This window comes from Petaurus breviceps, unplaced genomic scaffold (genome assembly GCF_028583685.1).
Source record: "Petaurus breviceps papuanus isolate PSGF00001 unplaced genomic scaffold, PetGlider_PUasm1.0 216, whole genome shotgun sequence".
Taxonomy (NCBI): Eukaryota; Metazoa; Chordata; class Mammalia; order Diprotodontia; family Petauridae; genus Petaurus; species Petaurus breviceps.
This window is the reverse complement of record NW_027185867.1, coordinates 359,170-377,260: the sequence shown is the minus strand read 5'-3', so window position 1 is coordinate 377,260 and position 18,091 is coordinate 359,170. Positions and strand designations below refer to the sequence as shown.

At 36.3% G+C, this 18,091-nt stretch overlaps 1 protein-coding gene across 8 annotated transcripts in view; it reads right to left on the bottom strand.

The window, feature by feature from the left end:
- Window positions 1-18,091, bottom strand: part of YAF2 (YY1 associated factor 2) — a 72,393-nt gene that overhangs the window by 53,179 nt on the left and 1,123 nt on the right. The gene's annotated exons all lie outside the window — the stretch shown is intronic.

The window sequence follows — 18,091 nt, the reverse complement described above, 5'->3', positions numbered from 1 at the left end:
AAAAGTTAAGTGACTTGTCCAAGGTCACATAGTCTATATTTGAGACAGTATTTGAACTCAGGTCTTCTTAGTTCCAGGTACAGTATGTTCCTTATGTTGGGATCCAGCAGCAGATACCAGAGGAGCAGTAGTTGAGGATTCAAATACATGATTAGAGTGATGTATATACCTGCATAAAGCCTGACCAGGACCCAGAAGTCCTTCCTTTCTCACCAGTTTCGTGGTTCACTGTAGTCAGCCAACATATTCTTCTAAATCCATTTGAAATCTGTTTCCAAGACATTAGCATGGTGCTTTGACTGCAGTAGACACTCACAGATGGATCTTTTGGCTCACTGAGGACCAAAAAAATTCAAATGTGATGCCACCATGGATCTCTCATGTTACTTGTATCAAGCTTCAAGTAGGAGTTGCATTAGATGACTCTTCAAGTCACTTTCCAACTTTAAGATTGTATGAATTTGTATCAAGACCATTTTTTTTTTTTTTTGCGGAGGCCATGAGTTATACCACCTACCTTCTGCAACATATTCCTTGGCTGAAGAGAAGATATATATCTCTTCTGGGTGATTTGGTCTTCAGGGTTAGGGAAAATGCTAGTTCACAGTTCAAAAACAATAAAAATAGTGGGTGAATGACAGTCACCACTCAAGATAAACCTAGTTAAGGAATAGAAAATATATAGATTCCAATGATCATACAGTATTATTAATCCTCCAAGAATGACCAAGACAGCTCTCCTACACCAGTGACCTATGCAATCAAGTACAATTTATTTTTCCTTTTGGGAAAAAGACTGAAAAATGATTAATTTAGTAATTTATCCATGGTTTAATGTTTTAAAGGTCAGAGCTAACTGTATGTCAAATGAGGTATACTTTTTGTTTCCCCATCTAATCACATGTCAAAGACAAGATATATTCTTCCCCCCCCATCTAATCGTATGTCAAAAACAAGGTATATTTCTTTTTTTTCTTTCTAAGCTTCATCTTGGAAAATATGCTTTTGCAAAAGACTAATCTGGATATTTAGGTGGGGAGGATGCTTATATTTTTAAAAACAAACATTAAACAATTTATAATAATAGTTGAATTAGAAAAAATTAGTTTTAATTCAAAATGAAAGCATTTACAGAATAAAACAAATTTTACAAAAGACAACAGTTTGTCAGATGCATTCAGGGTTTTGTCTATTTCAAGTAGATGGATTTAAGAAGAGGATTATGTTGTATTTATCAATAATCCTAGAAAATTCAATCATTTCACTTATGTACCTCATTCCAACTAAACCTTTCTTATATTTCAAAGTAGCTTATATTTCTTATATATTCAAAGTATATTTCAAAAGAAACATGAGATGCACAAATTGAAGAAACATTCCAAATGTTCATATGGACTGCTTCTGCCAGACTTGGTAGAACCTTCCAAACTCAAGTTAGTCTAATCAGCCACAGCGGGAAATACCATATACATTGACCCCAACATAGAGATGTCATTTTGATCCACTTCAATTATAAAAGACAACCACCAAGTAAAAGGGAAAAAATGAGCAGTTCACATTTCTATGTAATAACCTATAAAAAACTGAAAATAAAGTTCTCAGGCTGATATATCAGAGCTGTTTACTTTATTAGAATCTATGAAGTTTTTGATATCATATAACTACATTGAAAATTCCCTCATTTTGGGGCGGCCAGGTAGCACAGCGAGTTAAGAGCAATGGCTCCAGTGTCGGGACGACCTGGGGATCAAATCCCGGGCTCAGGCACTTAGCACCCACCCAGAAATACCTGGCCGTGTAACCTTGAGCACGTTACTTAAACCCAATTGCTTAGGGGCGGCCAGGTGGCTCAGACAGTAAGAGCAGGGACTCCAGTGTCGGGATGACCTGGAGATCAAATCTGGGCTCAGATACTTAGCACCACACCCAGAAATAATAACTGGCCGTGTAACCTTGAGCAAGTTACTTAACCCTGATTGCTTAAAAAAAAAAAAGAAAATTCCCTCATTTTATAAGGCTGAATTACAGTATAGATGACCATTCACAACACTTCCATATATAGCCCTGGGCCACCAACCATTAAATTTATGAGATATTTATGGAAGGAATCAACACAATTATTATCTGAAGACAATGTAACATGATATTGTGACAGGTAATATTCTAATTTGCTTGAGTCATTTATCTAGCAGGTTCAGGTACAAAGGAATCATAGTCAAGGAATACAACTTCTATAATGAACAAAAGGAGAAACTGGAATACAATACTCTTAACAAAGCAAAAGACAGAGACCCTGTAAAGTAAAATCCTAGAGATAAATAAAGTAGACCTTCAAAGTGTGAAGATATTAAACAACTCTTTTTTAGTTCAACTGAAAATATTGAGAGATTTTTTTTCTAGTCTAAAAATTTTCTAGACTTTTTCTTTTAGGGAAGTGTATAAAAGATTTAGGACAAAAAGGCCTTCCTGTGGAAAAATGGATTAGGGTGAAAAATAAATTTAACTCTTAATCTCATTAAGATCAAGTCAAGTACTAATGTTTAATATGAAGGTATTTGTAGAATTTATATCAGTTTGCATGCTGACATGGGGGGAGGGGAAGAAAATTTGGAACTCAAAAGCTTGTGGAACTGAATGTGGTAAACTAAAAGTAAATAAGTAAATAATTAAAAAAAAAAGTCAAGTCAAGTAGCATTTCATTTATTAAGTGCTTATCATATGCCTGGGATGTAACTGTTAGCATATTATCTCTGCAAGTTCCTTGTCTGCAGGGACTGGTTTTTATCTGTCTTCATATCCCCAGGGCTTAGCACAATGCCTGGTACTTAGAAATAATTAATAAATGCTCATTAATTTGACTATCTTTCCTTTTCTTTACCCCTTAATCTTTCTCTTCCCAGAATGTTATTTCATAGAACCCAGAAGTACAATCTGGACATTAAAGAATGTGATTCTTCAAAAGTTTCATTTAAAACCATATCATAGTGTAGAATAGGAAGGTGAAAGGGAATGAATTGAATTTGGCTTAAGGAGGGAATAACATACACACTCAATTGGGTATCTTAATCTACAGGAAAATGGGGGGGGAAGGGGATAAGAAGGGGGATGACAGAAGGGAGGGCAGATTGGGTGAGAGGGTAGTTAGAAGCACACACTTTTGAAAAAGGACAGGGCTAAAGTAGAAAACAGAATAAGTGGGGGGCGGGATAGGATGGAGGGAAATATAGTTAGTCTCTCACAATATATCTACTATGGAAACGTTTTGTGTAACTACACATGTACAACCTATATTGAATTGCTTATCTTCCCAGTAGGGGTAGGTGAGGGGGGAAGAAGGGAAAGAATCTGGAAATCAAAGTTTTAAAAACAAATGTTAAAAAAAAATGTTTTTTACATGCTAGTGGGAAACAAAATATACAAGCACTGGGGTACAGAAATCCATCTTGCCCTACTAGAAAGTTAGAGGAGGATGAGGGAGGATATAAGAGAGCACAGACTGGGGAAGGGGTATTCAGTAGAATTGCTATTTTGGAGTGGGCGGCAGAGGAAAGACAGGGAGAAAATTTGTAACTCAAAATCTTGTGGAAATGAATGTTGAAAACTAAAAATAAAAAAAAATAAAATAAAACCACATAGTAAGGACTAAATAAATTATTAACTTGACAATCCATGCCTTCCCAGAAAAACATAGTCCATGCTTTCATGATTTTCAGTCTTTCTCAACTGTGTCCAACTCTTCTGACCCCATCTGGAGTTTTCTCGGCAGAGATACTGGAGTGGTTTGTTATTTCCTTCTCCCGCTCATTTTACAGATGAGGAAACTCAGGCAAACAGGATTAAGGGACTTGCCTAGGGTCATATAGCTAGTAAGTGTCTGAGGCCAGATTTGAATGCAGGAAGATGAGTCTTCCTGACTCCAAGCTTGGCACTCTATCCACTGTACCACCTAGATCCTTGCCTTTATGATAGCCACCAATATCTGAAGGGTTAACCTGTAGAACAGGGATCAAATGTGTCCTGCTCAGTTCCAAAGGAAAGATCCAGAAGCAATGTACAGAAATTACAAAGCAGATTTCATCCAATATAAGCGAAAACTTTCTAAATTAGAGGTGTCAAAAATGGAATGAATGAGTTCCCATCAATGAAGGTCTCCAAGTAGAGTTGGATGACTCTTTGACATTCAAAGAGGGGCTTTAGCTAAGTGATTTCTCTTCCTCAAATCTCATATGCTACTGTGTGTGTTTGGACCTCTTCTACACATCTGATATAACTTGTATTATACCCTCTATTCTTTCAAATCAGGACATCTTGGAGAGGAGGGATCATATATTTTGCATCCTCAGGGGCTGAGGTAATGCACTGTATACAAGAAGCATTTTTTTTTCATTGTTGAACTGAAAATATTGAAGAAGAAAAATCAATGGTCCCTTCAAACTTGGCCATACCATAGTATGACTTCATAAGCCTCATCAGCTGCACAGGACAATTATCCCAAAACAACTTGTAGATTTGGAGAAAATTTCAAAGGTTTTATATGAAGTCCCCACATAAAGGAAATACGTTTTCGCTGACAGTTCTTTTTCATTCAACTGAATCCTTAAAGAAAAAAAAGAGTAGCCATAAATAAGAATAATCATAAATTTCTAGCTAATGTGACATAGATCAGTAATGTTGTATTTTGTTAAAAAATAGGTAACCATTAAAAAAAAACTACTCTTCTCCTAGTTCTGTGAGCTTCTAACATGACAGGGGAATGGAGATTATGATGTTTAGCCTGGAGAGAAGTCAGCCAACAAGTAGTAGAAGATCTAGGCAAGAAAGGCATGGATATGTCATGAAAACTTTATGGGAAGAAAAAAGTCAACAGCATCAAGTGTATTAGAGAAGTCAAAAAAGGCAAGAGTATTTTAAAAAGGCCACTAAAAAAAGCCTGGTAACTTTGCAGAGAACAGTCTCAATTGAGCGTTAAGTTCAGAAGCCTGACTGCCAAGGCTGAGGATTGAGTGAAAGGAAGTAGCTTCCTGGATTCCTTCAAGTCCCAGGTTAAAGACCATCTGCTGTAAGAAGCCTTCCCCAGTCTCTCCTAATGCCTTTCCTCTGTGGATCCTTTCCTGTTTATTCTGTGTTTATCCTCCTTTGAGGAGCGCCTCAAAGGCATGGACTGTCTCTGTCCTTTCTTTGTATCCCCAGCATTTAGCACAGTGCCTGGAACATAGTACATACTTAATAAATGCTTACTGACTGACTGAAGTACAATTAATGAGTATACAGAACTTTTCCTGGGAGTTCAGCTAAAGGGAAGACAAGGGCAATTAGTGATTCAGTGGATACAGCACAGGTATATGTTATTTGTCTATTAGATTCTAAGTTTCACAAAGGTAAACACCATATAAACTTTGTACATCCCTTCAATAAGAGGCTCATATTCTTCACACAGTAAGCACTTTATAAATATCTGTCATAAAAGTTATTTTCCATGGATACTTGTTCAAAAAAACAAGTGTGACATAGTGAAAAGTCTTTTATTAAGAGTCAGGAGAACTGGGTCTGAGAACCTGCTTTCTGGAGGCCACATGGCCTTCTAGGTCCTTGAGTGCAGCCTTTTGACTGAGTCCAAGTTTTACAGAACAAATCCTTTTATTAAGGGGATTCAGTCAAAGGGCCACACTTGAGGTCCTAGAAGAACACATGTGGCCTAGAGGATGCAGGTTCCCCACCCCTGATAACACCGATCATTTTATAATCACTGATTCTAGTAAGGCTAATTTGCTTTAAATAGTTATAAAATATCTCTTATTTGAAAGGACAATGTAATGTGCTTTACCCACACAGGAAATGCTTCACTCAGGTAAACAATCAAATAAGAAACTAGTAAAAATATTAAAGCTAGCATACTTTAATCAAAATTTCTTTCCTCACTTTATAAAGTTATGGGTTACTGTAGGTAATTATATATGAAAACTATTCTTAAAATCATAAATCTAAAGATTTTAGATTAAGGGGGAAATTGAAAAAAAAATCAAATTTATACTGAAGGATTCTTCAGTATAAAAAAAAGTGCTTTTAGACCAAATCTGTATTTCAAAGAACTTCCAAAAAGAAAATGTTTAAATTACAACTAATTGTTACCAGCTCTTCCCAAGCTCACCTATAAGAGCCCCAAATTAGACTAGTAACCCTAAATTATAAATAGCAGAAAGAAAATTTTCAGTTCACATATAAAATTGACCATGACAATTTTGAACACAGGAAAAGTATGGCAGAGAAGAGCTTCACGAGCTTCTTTTATGCCAGGGTCACATAGTTATCTTCTTATTTTCATGGCTGTTTCACCTCAAGCTTAAGGAGTTCTCACAAAATCAATTAAGCATTTTATTAAGTGCTTGCTTTGTGCCAGGAACTAAGATACCAAGCAAAAACAAAAATAATCATTTGCTCTTAAGGAGTTTGCATTCTCAAAAAGACAACAGATATATTTATTAGTTCAAGCAAAAATCTCAAAATTAGTTTCATTTACAATTCAAAAATATTTACTATAACATATATTCCAGATACTGCATGCACATCTTCATTCAAAGATGATTACAACAACTGACTAGACCACCGGCCCTGGAGCCAGGAGGACCTGAGTTCAAATCGGGCCTCAGACACTTAACACAAAAACTAGCCGCATGACCTTGGGCAAGTCACTTAACCCCAACTGCCCTCCAAAAAGCAAAAAAAAAAAAAATGATTACAACAGTAGCTGCCATAATGGTAACTTATTATGTAAGAGGGATCAGACCAGAGGGGATCACAGCTTTAAAATTAGAAAGAAATTTAGAAATGTTCTAGTCAAACCTCTTTTCTTTATAGATAAGGTACCTGAAGCTGAGAGTAACTGAGCAACAAGTCCAAAGTCAGAAAGATTATTTTACATGTGAATACAGTGTTCTCACCACCAAAACACACAGCCACAAGTATATAAATGACTATAATACAAATAAGAATAATATAGATAAAAGTGCTGTAAAAGTTTAGAGGCAGCAATGACTAGCTGGAAGAGATCAGAGAACTCTTCAAGAAACTAAACCCCAAACAATTCTGATAAGGAACAAAAGAGGGAAGACCAGTATAAGCAAAGACACAAAGGTAAGATGAGGTATGTATCTATCTTGAATGGAATGCAGAATACAAGTGAAAGTTTAAAGAAAAAAATGAGACAGAATGGCAGGTTGCAAGAATAAACACTAGACTTTGGACTTATATGTGTGTGTGTGTATGCATATACATATATATTAGAGGGAGAGAGACAAGGGAGGGAGGCAATAGAGACTCACTGTAAGTTGCTGAATAAGGAAAAGTTACAGGTATCTCATGTCTAGATGGAAGAGTAAACAGAAAGAAAATAGTTTAATTTTCATTTATGTATTCTAACAAAAACCAAAAAAAAAAGAACATCATGAATGATTAAGAAATATAAAAAGAAACTACAGTAACGTCATTAAAACCCAAGGTGTGGGGAGGGAAAGAAAGGAAACCAGCCAAAGAAATGGGGGGAGGGGAAAGCACAATCCACGGAGGCTTTCCAGCCTTGACTAGAAACAATCCTAGGACACCGTGAGTGACTCTGTAGGAGTGCTGTGTACCAGCTATCAGGAAATCCAGAGAGCTATAAAAAGGGGAAAACCCAGAGGAATCAAACACCTGCAGAGTTCTGAACTCAAGGGGATTTTTAAGGTCATTTGACCTTAAAATCAAATGAATCTGAAAGTTTGCAGGTCATGAAACTGAGCAGCCCTTGATACTTTGAAGCGCTCATCTCTGTACAAAGAGAAAATAATCAGGCCTTGCGTCTGCTAGCACTTTGCCCAGAAATACTAGTAGAAATTAAGGCCCACAGCAGAACCCCAGATAATACAGATCAGGGCTAAACAAGAGCATGTCATCCCATCCAAGAGTGTAAAAAAGCAGCCAGCTCCTGACTGTAACCATTAAGTCCCAATTCAGAAAACAAAGCTGAAAACAGGAACAAAACTAAATAAAAAACCAAACAACAAAGAAATTCTAGATACAGGGACATGTAGGACAGAGTCTTAGAGAAAGAAAGTAACTCTGCAACAACTACGGGCAGAACTGCTAACCACAAGGACTATTAGGACTCCTCGAAGAGACGAAGCAAGTAAGTCAATAAACACTTATTAAGCACCTGCATATCACTAGGGTAAAATCAAATGAAACACCATTTGTAAAAAAGTGCTCAGTATAGCGCCTGGCAGATTGTAGGCACTAAAAGTGCTCATCTTTTCCCTCCTCTAAATGCTAGAAATCCAAAGGAAGGCAAAACCAGTTTATGCTCTTGAGGAGCTCAGTTAAATGGGGGAAGACAACATGCAAATAACTACGTACAAACAAGCTATATACGAGATGAATTAGAAATAATTAATAGAGGGAAGTAACTAGAATTAAGAGGGCTAAGCAAAGACTTCCATTAGAAGGTGGGATTTTAGCTGACACTTGAAAAAAAACAGGGAAACCAGGAGGTAGAGGAGTGAGAACATTCCATGCATGGAAGATGGTGAAAATCGCTAAAGTTAGGAGATAAGAGTATTGTGTGTGAGGCACAGTAAGGAGACTAGTGTAGTAAGATCAGAGAGCATGTGAAAGGTTTAGGTGTAAGAAAAGTGGAAAGAGGGGGTCAGAGGAGAGGCAATATCAGATTATGGAAGGTTTTGAACACAAATAGGATTTTATATTTGATTCAGGGAGTCACTGAAGTTTATTGGGAAGGAAAGTGACATGGTCAGACTTGCCCTTTAGGAGGGCAAGTTTTTGACAGCTGAGTATTAGATGGATGAGAATATGAAAAGACTTGTGGCAAGCAGTCCAACCAGCAAGTGTTGCAATACTCATGAGGTGAGGAGGTCCCATAGTGGGGTGGTGGTAATGTCCAAAGAGAGAAGGGGGAGCTTACAAGAGATGTTGCAAAAGTAAAATTGACAGACCTTGACAACAAATTAGACAAAGGAGGTAAAAAAAAAAATGTGAGAAGTCAAGGATGACACCAAGGTTACCAGGCTGGGGAACTGGGGGAATGGTGGTACATTCAACAGTAACAGGGAAGTCTGAAGTGTGGAGTTTTGGGGGAAAGATAATAACTTCAGTTTTGGACATGTTGAGTTTAAGATGTCTACTGGCTATCCAAAAAGATGTCTAAGAGGTAGTCATGGCAGACAGGAGGTCAGAAGAGAGATTAAAGCTGTAGTAGATTTAAGAATCTTCAGCAGAGAGAGGCTAATTGAATCCATGGAACCTGACAAGATCACAGAGTAGAGAGAGAGAAGGAAAGGGAGCCCAAGACAGGCACAGCTGGCATGACTTTGATGAAAATTCAGCAAAGGAAATGGCAAAAGGGGGAGAAAGATAAGTAAGAAGAGAACTTGGATAGAGAAGCATGTCACACAACAAACTAGAGAGAACAGAATATCAAGAAGAAGAGAGCAATCCATAATCTCAAAGACTGCAAAGGTCAAGTAGGATGAGGAGTAAGAAAAAGCCACTGGATTTAGCAATTAAGAGATCATCAGCAGTTTTGGAAAAAGCAATTTCAGTTGCATTGTGAGATCAGAAGCCAGACTTGAGAATTGAAAAGAAAATTTAAAAGTTGAGAGTTAAAAATAAATCAAGAGTAAAGGATGTGAGTACACCTGTTGTAAACAGTTATCTCAAGGAGTTTAGCCACAAAAGGGAGGAGAAGTATGGGACAACACTAAGTGGCAATGGATGGATCAAGTAAAGGTCTTTTGAGCATAAAGAAGACATGAGCATGTTGTAGGTACTAGGCAAACAGTTGGAAAACACTGAAGATCAGTGAGAGTGTAGGAAAAATAGAGGGGGCAATCTGTAGGAGAAAAGAGGATGAAATGGGATCACTTGTACATGTATAGGGATTAAACTTGGCAAGAAGAAGGACCATCTCTTCATGTAAGTCAGGGAAGTGGGAAAGGAAAAAATTTAAGATGTAAATAACTGCCTATGGAACTGACGCTCCAAAGAGCACAGGGTGGGTTGCTTTAGAGTGAGACAACTGAGGCTGTGGGGAGAGGGGGAGAGGGTAATGAGAATAACGAAATGAGCAGCTGGGGTGGGGAGGGGACAGTGTTACAAATATGAGAAGCCTAAAGTAAAGAATTAGAAAGAGAATAAACGAATCAAACAGAAATTAATTACTCCCTGTGACAATAAGAAATACTAAAACAAAATCAAAAGGCTGGAAAAAAATAAAGAAAAATATAAGGTTATTTCCTAAGAATCACACTACCTGTAATCTATGAAAAAAGAAAAGCCTGGTTACTATGTTTCAAGAAAATCTAAAAATGCCCAGATATAGTGGTCAAAGGTAAAAGTGAAAACAGAAAGAAAAAAATTCCCCAGATACCTTCTTAAAGAAGCTCCAAATTAAAATCTCCAGGAATATAGTAAAAATCCAGAACTCCTGAGTTATAAACATACTTCACAAACAGCCAGAAGGATAATTCAACTATAAAAGAATCATAATCAGGTTCATGCAAGACCTAGTACTAGCAGCCACATCTATAAAGAAGACAGTTTCCAAAATACAATATTCCAGAATACAATATTCCAAAAAGAAAAAGTTATACAAATTTACAACTAAGAATAATTTATCTTACAAACATGAGTTTATAGGAGGAAAAAAGGAACCTTTAATGAAAAAGAGCAACTCTAAGCATTCTCCATTAAAATGCAAACAAAGCAATTAAGAAAAACATAGTAAGGTAAACTAATCACACCAGAGTAACAAGAGGAAACGATTCAATGATGAAGGATTTAAATTATAACGGGGAGGGAATCAGAAATAAGCAGACCTGTAAAACCCAAAAGCTGTCAAGGGCAAAGGGGGATGCAGGGGAAGAGTTACATAGGAGAAAGGGACTAAAACTCTTAAAGATTTTAAGAAAAGGTAGGGAAAAAGAATAAACTAGGGAACAAGTAGGGAGGGACTTACTATTCCCCATAATCGGGATGTCTAAGTAAAAGACTATCTAAACAGAGTAAAGGTTATTGGAAGCAACCATCACACAAGCTTCACTTTCATCTGAACCAGACAAAGGATGGTTACTTACACACACACACAGACAGACAGACAGACACACACACACACACACACAACATTTGCTGTAGAAATATATTAAACTGGGGCGGCCAGGTAGCACAGCGAGTAAGAGCACTGGCTCCAGTGTCAGGATGACCTGGATCAAATCTGGGCTCAGATACTCAGCACCACACCCAGAAATAACTGGCCGTGTAACCTTGAGCGAGTTACTTAAACCCGATTGCTTTAAAAAAATTAAAAAAAAAAAAAGAAATTAAACTAGAGCAACAGGTGTAGAAGGGAGGGAGTCCCAGGAGAGAGATTAGTCATAAGCAAAACAAGTTTCATCCTTGGAGGGTGGATCATAAAAGAAAAATTTAAAGGAAAGGAAGCTTAAGAACAGGTGATGTTAGTTAAGAACTGTCTGGCTGAGATGAAGAAAGTTAATGCACCAGAGTGGATGCAGATTGCTTTAATTTCAGATCATTAGCGTTAAACATATACCTTCTCTTTCACCACCTTCTTTGAAAAGGAGGTAAGTCAAAGAAAGAACAATGAGTAAGATGATATGATAGAGGGAAATACATGATTAACAATCAACACAAATGGGATGAACTCACCCCCCAAAAAACCAAAAAGAAATAGAAAGCTTTAGAAAACAGAATCCAATAATAAAGCACATAAACAAAAACTCACATGCTGTTAAAATGACAGGGTGGAGCAAAATTTATTATACCTCTATTGAACTCAAAAAAGCAAAGATAGTTATCATGACCTCAAATAAGGCAAGAGTAAAAAATAGACATGTTAAAAGTGATATAGGGGGCAGCTAGGTGGCACAGTGAATAGAGCACCAGCCCTGGAGTCAGGAGGACCTGGGTTCGGATTTGGCTTCAGACACTTCACACACACACACACACACACACACATACACCCTAGCCATGTGACCTTGGGCAAGTCACTTAACCCCAACTGCCCTCCAAAAAAAAAAGGCAAAAAAAAAGTGATACAGACAAACCACATCATGCTTATTCTTAATATTGGAGTTGGCTTGGGGACAGTATACATACCACTGAATTCTCTAGACTTGACTAGTGGTGATAGAGCTAAGAGGGATGAAGGCAGTGGCAGAGTTTTGGTGTATGGAGGCAAGACGGTGCTAGGCACCAAATGAATACATACTTTTAAGCCAAAGACTGATGGGTTGCCAGCAATGACATGGTAGAAACTGAAGAAGCCAATACCACTGTGATCATTATGATAACCCACTCCTTCACCAAGCAAGTTAATCAAGTGACAGATGATGTCAAGAAATTTTGGAATGATCAGAAGGCAGAGACAATTCTTTGGAATGGACAAGAAGCAATACCAAAGCTAAATCTATATATAAAAACTTATGTGCAAATAGAATATGTGGACCTCAACCATTTCTAGCCACTTTGCAAGCAAATACCTGACAGATGGCCTTCTACTCTTGGCTGGAGTTAAGTTTACTTCAGCTGGAACTTCAGGGAGCTTTTCTTTAATTCTAGTAGCTTCTTGACTTATCCCTCATGGTTATAATATGGTAAAGGGAGCCATCCACCAGTTCTAGTTGGGGAAAACAGAAGCCTGCTCCTGGTTCCACTGCAATTGCTATGCTTGTGGTTACCCTGGATAAATCAATTCTTGCTGCCAGTTTCAGTTCCTGTACTCCATTAAAATTCTTTATTGAAACTTTCCATGATTGGATCAGTCAGTCAACAGTCAACAAACATTTATTGGGCATTACCTATGTGCCAGGTACTGTGCTAGGTACTAAGGATACAAATACAAGCAAAAACGACAGTCCTTGGCTTCAAAGAGGTTACATTCTAATTAGGGAAGGTAATCCATAATAGAGAGCTGAGAGGAGGCAGAGGGAGAGGCAGAAGGTACCCAAGAGACAGGGTAGCAAATTCTGGAGAGCCATAACTAGGAGGAGAAAAGCTTGCCTAGGTGGCAGCTAGGTGGAGCAGTGAATAGAGCACCAGACCTGGAGTCAGGAGGACCTGAGTTCAAATCCAGCCTCAGACACTTAACACAAAAACTAGCCGTGTGACCTTGGGGAAGTCACTTAACCCCAACTCCCCTCCCCCCCCCAAAAAAAGAAGCAAAAAAAAAAAGCTTGCCTAGGCTAAATGGCAGGGTACTATAAAATATTGCTCCTGTCATACCAGTGTGTCAGTGACATTAATTAATAACTCAAAAAAAAACTTTAAGATGATTATTACAATGATGATAACAGGTACATAATACCTATTCTGAATATACCATCTTCCGTATTCCAAGGATGGTACTGCATTGAAAAATCACTTTTCTTTTTTTTAATTTTTTTTAACTATATTTGTTGTTCTAGTTGTTCAGTTGTTTTAATCATGTCCAACTTTTCATGTCTACATTTGGGGTTTTCTTGGCAAAGTTACTAGAATGGTTTGCCATTTCTTTCTCCTACTCATCTTACAGATAAGGAAAAGGAAGCAAATAGTGTTTAAGTTACTTGACCAGGGTCACACAGCTGGTAAGACCAGATTTGAACTCAGTTCTTCCTGACTCCAGGAGCAGCATTCTAAATTTACGATATTACAAAAACTATAAATTCAGTAACAGTAACTAAAAGAGAAAATGTCCACAATCACCTCTAAAAAAGATAATACAATTAAAATACAACTGTGAACAATCTCCCAAAGTAAAACCTTAATACTTCAGTATTCATTTACTATTCTATCATCTCTCAAAATAATAGTAAAGCAAACTTTTAACAACAAATACAGTCATTTATCAAACAACTGTGTGTAGAACACTATACTAAGTGTTAGGGAAAATACAAAGGTTTGTATGAGACTCCAGATTCTCTACATTAAGAGAGTTTATGATCTAACAGAAGAATAATAGAGATCAAGTAATAATGTATGTGCTAGTTAAAACAAATTAGAGAGTTACAAAATAAAGCAAGGTCTTAGAGTAAAAGTAGTTACCTGGAAGATGAGTAAAAACTTCATGAAGAAGATGGCATTTGTGTTGGGATTTAAAGGATGAATAAAATTTTTTAAGAGGCTCTTGCAATATCAACACAAATATTAGGGTATGGCAAAGGGAAGGGAATGAGGGAATTTATAAATATAAAGCATCAGCTATATGCTTGGCATTGTGCTAAGTACTTTACAAAAACTTCATTTGATCCTCACAACAACCTTGTGATATGGGTTCTATCATTATCCTCATTTTACAACTGTGAAAACTGAGGCAAATAGAGGTTAAGTAATTTGCCCAGAGTCACACGGCTAGTGTCTGAGGCCCAATTTGAAATCAGGTCTTCCAGACTCCAGGATGGAGGCAAATGAGAATCAGTTATTAACCAGTAACAAGTTCTAATTGATGCAGAGGTAGGAAAAGAAAAATGGATAAAACTTTTTGATTTATATGCTGTATGTTGTACTACAAAATTGCCAGATTTGAGGAGAAAAAAAGTGAGACAATGACCACTAAAACAAGAGGACCTGTAACAGCCCCAACTAGAACCCTATTCAATAACCTTCCAAAATATAGTTAGGTGCCTCTCAGGAGAATGAACATCTTGACCAGGGAATTCTCAACATAGAAACCACATAGGAAAGTTTCTAGAAAGAGAATTTACTTTTTTTGAGCATTAGAAACTATGAGGGTCTTTGACATATTTTATGGATAACCAGACCCTGTTAAGACCCATAAATGCTATCTTTATATTCTCCTTCCTATTTCTACTTCTCCAGTCCAAGTGTCCAGTCCAAACAAGGTTTGTCTTGTACAAGATAGATGAATACTTTGGTAACTCATCTGGGAAAGAGAAAGCAAAAACAAGCACAAATCCACCATACATTCACCACCAGGATCATAGATTTAAAGTTGAAAAGAAATTTAGAGATTATCTAATTCAACCCTCCTATTTTACAGATGAGGAAACCAAAGACCAGAGAAGTTGTGACTTGAACAAGATCACAGAGATATAATGCAGCTGAACCTAAGTCCTCATTCCAAATCTAGTGGTTCTGATACAACATAAAGATGTATGGAAAAACGTGAAAAAGTTTCACCTTCTTGCTTCTCTTTAAAAAAGTCTAGAAAACAAGGTCTATAAGGAGAACATGAAGGACTTACTGCTTGGCCTGGAACAAGAAAGATCATAGGATAATGAACGTAAAGCACAAAGAGCCTATAGAATCCATCTAGCTCAACCCCTTCATCTTATGATGAGAAAACTGAATGCCAGAAACAGGAAGTGACTTGCCTCAGGTAGCATCTGAGGAGTAATCTGAACACTGGTGCTTTAATTACAGAGCCCAAATTCTTTATACTGATTCCACAAATGCCCCTGAGATTTTATAAACCCATAGTAAAATATCATCAAATTGAGTGACCAAAAAAATACTGTGCTATGACTTCAGCAATGAAAAGAAATTTCCACTTATGCAGAATAGCTGAGCAAACAGGGTACTCTGATTAGAAGATGGAATCAGTATTCTAAGAATACAATAAAACTTAATCCCTTCAGTTTCCCATAATTGTTATAATAAATATCATGTATAAAAAGTTAAATAGCCACAGAAAACATAGGCATTTCAGCTGACTATACAGACACATGTAAGCATGCAGCTTTCTAAGAAAATAAATTACTGATATTTTCTCTCTTTAATAAAAATATAATACAAAAAACAAAATCTACTTTGACTCTAAATAAGTAGATTATTAGATTTTTACTGTTCCATCTATGTTCATAGGTAAAAAAACAACACTAAGACTGAATATTCACTCAAAGAGTTTTGTGAGTTATTAAAAATATTGGCTTAAATAGTCTTTAGTAATGGACACATTCCTTTAAAGAAGGAGTTTTGGGTTCTTTTTTTGTGTCAGAGATTCCTTTTTCTGTTTAAGCTTATGGATGGATCCCTTCTCAGAATGTTTTTAAATTAATAAAACAAAATACACAAGATTACTAAGGAAACCAATTATACCGAAATATTGTTATCAAAATTTAAAAATGTAAGTTTATGGATCCCAGGTGAGGAACTTCTATTCTAAGGAAACAAATATACAGCAGCATAGAATTAGATACAAAATGAGATTTTCATCTGGTAGAGACTGTTTAGGCTTGGCTTCATCTGGAACACAGGTCTCATTCAAAATAATCCAAGACTGAACTAATTTGCAAGTTACCTCCTTTTCAGCTACAGCCTTAACATTACTGACTCAAGTACTGACTTAACTTAAAATGTCACCTGGACATGTAGTATATAAATACTTCCAACAATGCAACCCTGGCCTTTCCATAGTGTGCTACAAGCTCTTGACCTAATCAAATATTTCCAGGGAGGCAAATACATTTCATCTTGCAATCAATAGGTGCCCTATTAAAAATTTAAGTGGTACACATTACTATAGCCAAACAGAGATATCTCCCTCTGGATTCAAGAACAAAAATTTTTTTAAAATTAGGAAGCAAATGAGAGTTCTTAGAGTTCAATATGAAATCTATAATTCCAAATAGACTGTTTAGAAAAAGGAAGATAGAAGTTGAAAGAGCAATGTTTTACTTTTAGTAAGACTGTATCTCTATACATTTTTGATGAACTATTCAGAACCTCTTCAGTTTCTGTCCTATGCCAGCCAGCTTCTCTGAACCCTGCTCCAGCAAAGTTTTCATCAATAAAAGCTGAACCTAGAAGAGCCAGCCTAGAAGTAGTTGCCAGAATTACATATATCAGCAAAAAGGTTTTCTAAAACTTCTGTTTATGTAAATATGCATACTTAGAGCAAAGTTCTTCAGTACTATTAAGCTCTAAATGCAAATCTAATCTTATATTTTTGGCATATTCAAAATGTTTATGGTATGCATAAGTTACAAGTACTTATTTGGCAAAAGTATAATGTGGCCTTCGTTTATTCTTTTCTTTTAAAAAAGCTTTAATTTTTTTGCTTTTTAATAATATTTAGGCTTGGCTTTATCTGGAACACAGGTCTCATTCAAAATAATCCAAGACTGAACTCATTTGCAAGTTACTATATATAGCTTGTATAAAATTTTCATGTATAAGTGGACACAAATCTGTGTTGGCAGTCGGGAAAATTACATGGCAAAAAAAATCAAAATGTATAATTGAGGTTCTTACTACTACACTACTGTAGTTTCTAGACTTAATGTCAAGATTTTATTTCTGTGCGTTAGTCATCATCTTTTCAATGAAAATGAAGTGATGTTTAAAATGACGGGAAAACCTAAATATTCATACTACAAATATATTTCCTATTGAATATTAAAACTAACCAGCATTGGTTAGATTCTCTTAATTACAACTGAAATACATTAGTATGCTTATATTGTATTTTGCTAATCTACTGGAGGTCAGACTGATTCAGAATATATAACCTTTTATAAATATTAGACTGGATAGACAAACTTAATGATATTAATTCACATCTGCCTTCCTTGTAAATGCTAAGGATATCTGTAAAATAGTTGTTGAAGAATCAGGAATGTCTGATTTTCAATTTCCTGGATGATTTTCTGTATCCACTTAATTCTTAAAGTCACTTCTTTCTAAGTTAGAACTACTGAATTGTTACCCTGAAATCAGATAAAAATTGAAAGGCAGAAGTCATTTTTAATTCAACAAGTTCAGTCTAATACAGTCGTTCAAGGAAATTTAGAACATTTGGCCACTTAGTTTAGCTAAAATGTTGCTTTTAATATAGAATTTCATTCTTAATCTTTAAAGAATATTAGAGAACTAAAACGAAATTAAATACGAATTTAAATCTAAACCGATCAGATTTTTCATCTCCAAAGAGAAGTTTATGTGTCTTACAATCCCACATTTCTCGCCCGACATATGAATTACAGTATCTAACTGCTTCCAAATGATTGAGTGGTTTCTCACTGATCAAAAACTGGTAGAACAATGCAACCAACATTAAATTTGAGAAGAAAAACCGTTACTTCTGGCA